This window comes from Equus przewalskii, chromosome X, assembly GCF_037783145.1.
Source record: "Equus przewalskii isolate Varuska chromosome X, EquPr2, whole genome shotgun sequence".
Lineage (NCBI taxonomy): Eukaryota > Metazoa > Chordata > Mammalia > Perissodactyla > Equidae > Equus > Equus przewalskii.
Window position 1 is genome coordinate 24,081,397 of NC_091863.1, and position 6,198 is coordinate 24,087,594.

A 6,198-nucleotide genomic window follows, 5' to 3' on the forward strand; every position below is an offset into this window, starting at 1 on the left:
CCAAGCCCTGCATCTGTCTTAATATTCAGCCAGTGATGTTAAATCCATTGTTAGGATTCCAGATTTTCAAAGTTGAAAGAAGTTTTAAAAATCATCTAATCCAAATGCCTCCTTTAACATAGAAGAAGGGGAGTCCTATGACTAATTCGTGGAAAAGGACAAACTCAAATCTTACACCTCCAGGATCATTGCTACTTTGCTGTAATATTGCTCCCATTTTCCACATTCTTCTTTCCACAGTTAAATCTATTCATTCCTCTAAAAAGCATTTACTGCAATGAGACATCACATATGTTAGGATGACTATCAGAAAAAAAAAAGATAAGTGGAGCCAGCCCGGTGGCATAGTGCTTAGGTTTGTGTGTTCCACTTCAAAGGCCCAGAGTTCGTGGTTTCAGATCCCAGGCACAGACCTACACACCACTCATCAAACCATGCTGTGGCAGCATCCCATATACAAAATAGAAGAAGATGGGCACAGATGTTAGCTCAGGGACAGTCTTCCTCAAGCAAAAGGAGGATGACTGGCAATGGATGCTAGCTCAGGGCCAATCTTTCTCACCAAAAAAAAAAAAAAAAAAAAGACAAGTGTTGACAAGGATGTGGAGAAAAGGGAAACTTGTACACTGTTGGTGGAAATATAAACTGGTAGAGCCACTATGGGAAATAGTATGGAGGTTCCTCAAAAAATTAAAAATAGAACCATTGTATGATGCAGCAATCCCACTGCTGGGTATATATACAAAGAAATTGAAATCAAGATCTCAAAGAGACGTCTGCACTTCCATGTTCATTGCAGTATTATTCACAATAGTCAAGGCATGGAAGCAACCTAAATGTTATTTGCAACAACATGGATGAACTTGGAGGACATTATGCTAAGTGAAATAAGCCAGACACAGAAGGACAAACACTACATGATACTCCTCACATGTGGAATCTAAAATAATCAAACTCTTAGAAGCAGAGAGTAGAATGGTGGTTGCCAGGGGCTGGGGGAGGAAGTAACAGGGAGGTACTAGTCAAAGTGTACAAAGTTCCAGTTACGCAGGATGAATAAATCCTAGAGATTTACTGCACAACATACAGCCTATAGTTAACAATACTGTATCTTATATTAGAATTTACTGAGAGCAGATCTTAGGTTAAGTGCTCTTATCTCAAATAATAATAATAAATTAAGAGTGTGGGAGGAAAGTTTTGCAGGTGATGGATATGCTTATGGCGTAGATTGTGGTGATGGTTTCAAAGGTGTATAGTTATCTCCAAACTCATCAAGTTGTATACATTAAATACGTACAATTTGGGGCTGGCCCCATGGCCGAGTTGTTAAGTTCGTGCGCTCCACTTCAGTGGCCCAGGGTTACGTCAGTTCGGATCCTGGGCATGGACCCAGCACCTCTCATCAGGCCACACTGAGGCAGCATCCCACATAGGAGAACTAGAGGGACCTACAACTAGAATATACAGCTATGTACTGGGAGGCTTTGGGGAGAAGAAGAAAAAAGAGATTGGCAACAGATGTTAGCTCAGGGCCAATCATAAAAAAAAGTACAGCTTTTTGTCTGTCAATCATACCTCAACAAAGTGATTTAAAAACAAAAGCGTTTTTAAACTGAGCACTTACGGTGGGGCAAGCATCCTTAGATGCTACAGATAAGGGGATGTATAAGAAAGATGAGAAGTCACAGTCCTAAGAAAGACAGTCACAAAATTAGTGTGATAATCTTTATAAAACAGAATGTACTAGGTGTAGTGGGAACATAAATGAAGGGATGACCCATTCTTCTTGGATTCATGGGTAATAGAAGTTTCCTCAGAATGACTCGCTTTAGCCAGAAAGAATGAATCCGTTTCTTTGGTTTAGTCAGTGGCTGAATGATCAGTATGCAGTTCCTACACTTTGTAATCGTCATACGTTCAGTCTACATTTACTGAGTATGTACAGTTTATACACGAAGTGATGGAATATAAGCCACTGACTTTGCATAGCCTTTAAGTTTAAGCAGCTTACACCGGAAAAGAAGATAGAGCTCAATGCACCTTAACATAGCCCGTAAAAAACAGCCAATAAAGTAGAGAGTGAAGGAAAAGACAAAGTGAGTTGGAATTAAGTGTTATAAATAAAAATGTTTTCTGAAAAAGTGAACACAGTAGAAATTCCCTGAAATGAAGAAATATAACAAGTAATTTATATTATTAATGTAAATGTATTATTTAAAGAATATTTGGGATAAGTATAGTTGAATGAAAGAGAAAATAAAAATCCCCTGTAGCCCCATCATGCAGAGATAAGCATTAACATTTTGGTATCCAGTTGTTTTCACAGATTTTTCTTAGGTACACACAAACAATTTTTTTCTTACAGAAATTGGATTCATATTGTAGGTATTATTTTGTAATTCAAAGATTATACTTGATAATACAGTTATGTCCTTTGGACTTGTAGTTAAGTTTAAAAATATATGAATATTGTCTACTTGTATTTTTTTCCATTGTGACTTGTTTACTAATGTCTTAAAACCGATAACCAATTTTCATAAGTAGTACTTGTTTTTCTTTTCTCTTTTCCCCCCAAAATATAAAACAAACTTGTATGCATTAAAGTAGTTAAAACTGTTGCAAATATTTTTTACCTGTCTTTTGCTGATATATTTGCTTGTGGTGCTTCATGACTTAGGATGTAGAGTTCTTTTTTAATCCTCTCCCTCCAACCCCCAAATTTTAACCAATTCTCTCAGAACAATTTATGGAATAGTGAACTCTTTCCTCACTGAATATTTTTACTGAAAATTTTACATGTATCACATTCTAAAATATTTTGTGTACTTGGGTTTGTTGCTGAGTTTATTTCACTTAACTGATTATTCTTGCATTAGTTTCACTGGTAAATTGTTGTGATTTGAAAATGCCATGAACTTTTTAGTTCATAACACTGAACTTGAATTTGTTCATAACATTGCGCATTGAATTTTGTAGTGTGAACTTTACCAACACAAGTGTCTTTTTGCAAAATTACGTTGGCCATTTATTCATTCATTCATTCTACAAATATTTATTTGACTCTGCTATTTGTTAAGCACTGTTTCAGGCTTTTGTTGCTGACTTGTTCTTTTTATGACATTATAGTAGCATTTATTATTTTATGATAAATAACATATTTTCACTGGAGACATTTTAGAAAATTAAAAAATATACAAATTAGAAAATAAAAATATCCACAATCTAATTACCAGTCTTAAAACTTTGTATTATAAAATTAAGAGTAATAACTATTCACAGTAGGTGGATAGTTTTTTAAAAACGTATGCTTAATATAGACCTCTTGGGGCTGGCCCCGTGGCCGAGCGGTTAAGTTCGCGCGCTCCGCTGCAGGCGGCCCAGTGTTTCGTTAGTTCGAATCCTGGGCGCGGACATGGCGCTGCTCATCAGACCACGCTGAGGCAGCGTCCCACATGCCACAACTAGAAGAACCCACAACGAAGAATACACAACTATGTACCGGGGGGCTTTGGGGAGAAAAAGGAAAAAATAAAATCTTTAAAAAAAAAATAAATATATAGACCTCTTTAATTTTCATTTTAAATATATCATGAACATTTTCCAATGTGACTAAATATTTTTTGACAACAACATTTCAATGACAGCTCTTTTCCTTAGTATGGATAGTCCATAATCTATTTACACATATTAGATATTTTCAGATTTTACTACTATAAACTACACCATGATTAATATCATTGTGCATGTGTCTCTCATCTGAGTATTTCTTTGATGTATATTCCTGGAAGTAGCTCATGTACTTGAACTTTTCAGAGGAAATTCAAAACAATTTTGTCAAGTTTCTAAATACCCCATCGATATTTTGATTAAAATTGCATTTTAAGTTCATAAATTATTTTTTGTCCAGTTGACATCCTTGAGTATTGAATTTTCTCTGCTCTGATATATAATTCTCCATTTGCTCAATTCTTCTGTTTTTTTTTAAAGATTGGCACCTGAGCTAACATCTGTTGCCAATCTTCTTTTTTTCTTCTTCTTCTCCCCAAAGCCCCCCAGTACACAGTTGTATATTCTAGCTGTAGGTCCTTCCGGTTGTGCTATGTGGGGCGCCGCCTCAGCATGGCTTGATGAGTGGTGCCATGTCTGCACACAGGATCCAAATTAGCAAAACCCTGGGCCGCCAAAGTGGAGCATGAGAACTTAACTACTCACCACGGGGCTGGCCCCCTGCTCAATTATTCTTTATTTAAAAGATTGTAATTTTTCTTTAAATAGGTGTTTTATTGATAGAAATTTTACTTGATTTTTAATATTTTATGCTGCTATTGCAAATGGCGTTTGTGTTTGGCAAGATCACGTTGTAAGATGTGGCTCTACATTCAAAATGCCTTCAGTTTTTACTTCCATTTCCACATATTCACAGCTTTTCCAATCAGGCCTTATGTAACAGGAAGCGTGTCTAGGTGGAATGGCAAAACAACTCTACCAGTGCACTATATCTGTGACTCAGCTCTTCCATCTCCCCCTTTCTCATTGCTCTCTGCTTCTTCTCTCCTATTCAAAGCAACTACTGCCTTTTGGCTTATACTAATTCCCTTCTCTCTGTTGTGTGTCTCAGCTTCTGAGATGTTCTAGTGACCATGTCCCTCAGTGTGCTCACATTAATAGAGAGGATCTGGTTGGTTCAGAGCTAATAAATAAAGATCGCCCCATTTGGGCAGGCCAGACATTCCTGGCTGCCTTATGCATGACTGCTCTTGGGTCAGAAGCCAATCTTTGAGCCAATTTTCTGTGGATAAGGAAATGAAGGCATGTAGTATAAAACATGGCAAACCATGCTTTGAATGCTTGCTAAGGAAGGTGAGTATGGATACAGTGGGTACTCAGACTGTTGTTGATAAAGGATCTTGTTCTATTACATTTTAATCAATTATTATTGTTTTATAGAAGTAGTATTAATTTTTGTATAATTATTTTGTAATTAGCTACTTTGTTGAGGTTTATTGTTTTCTAAGAGTTTTTCAAGTTTCTTCTCTTATATTTCCATGCAGATATTTTCTTCAAACATTGATTTTTTTTCCCCTCTCTAAAATTTACACCTCATTTCTTTCTCTTAATGTATAGCATTGAATAAATATTCCAGAAGAAAATTGCAATACAGTAGGGATAGAAGACATCCTTGTCTTGTCTCTTACTTTAGTGAGATTGCCTCTGTGTTCAATATTCAATACAGTGTTAGCTCCTAATTGGAGATATATACACTTTATCATGCTGTAGTAATATCTTTCTATCCCTAATTTACAGAGAGTTATTAAAAACAGATGTTGAATTTAATCACGTTTTTTTTGGCATCTAATAAGTTGATCATTTGTTTTTCTTCTCCACTGACTAATTGGTAGAAAAATTATATTCTGTTTTGTCTGACTGCATAGTTTATTTCGCTAACATTTGCATGATAGAGATTTACCAGTTCCTTTAATCTTTCTGACTTTATTGTTTTCCTTGTCATTCTGTAGAAAATACATAAGAGTATTTTTTTTATCCAATGTATTTTTTTTCAATAAAGGAGAGTTTGATCTTACCTTTCTCTTCTTGTTTCATACATTATGACTTTCAAGCTTTCTTGCATTTAATTTTGCCAAGTGTGGTAGATATCTCAATTACTTCTCCCCTCTTATAAGAGGATTATACATCCCTGTCCATTGCCGTGAGATTTTCAGAAATGCCCTGTGAGGGTATATGTCCCTTCCTCACTGATGTAAGTTTTGGGCACATGACTTGATTTGGACAATATAATGCCAATGGACTAGTTATACATTACAACTGAGAAGAACAGAAAGAAAGCCTTGGTGTGTTTCAGTCCTTTCTTCTCCCCTCTGATATGAGGAACACATGTTCTCTATAGGGGCTGATCCTTCATAGGGGATCCCGGCATGAAGAAGGAACATGGAGCAGAGTCTCAGCTGCCACAGCCAAAATGTAACATGAGTGAAAAGTAAACATTTGTTGTTGTAAGACACTGAGAATTAGGGGTTGCTCTTTACCACAGCACAACCTAATGAAAGCTGAAAACAACAAGAACCTGTCTTTTAAAAAAATCTGCGTGGTTAGCCAGTTTTTCCAGATGGCTCCTAATTTAACCAGAGAAATTAAACTAAGTATTTATTATATTATTTTGTGACCCATTCATAGACC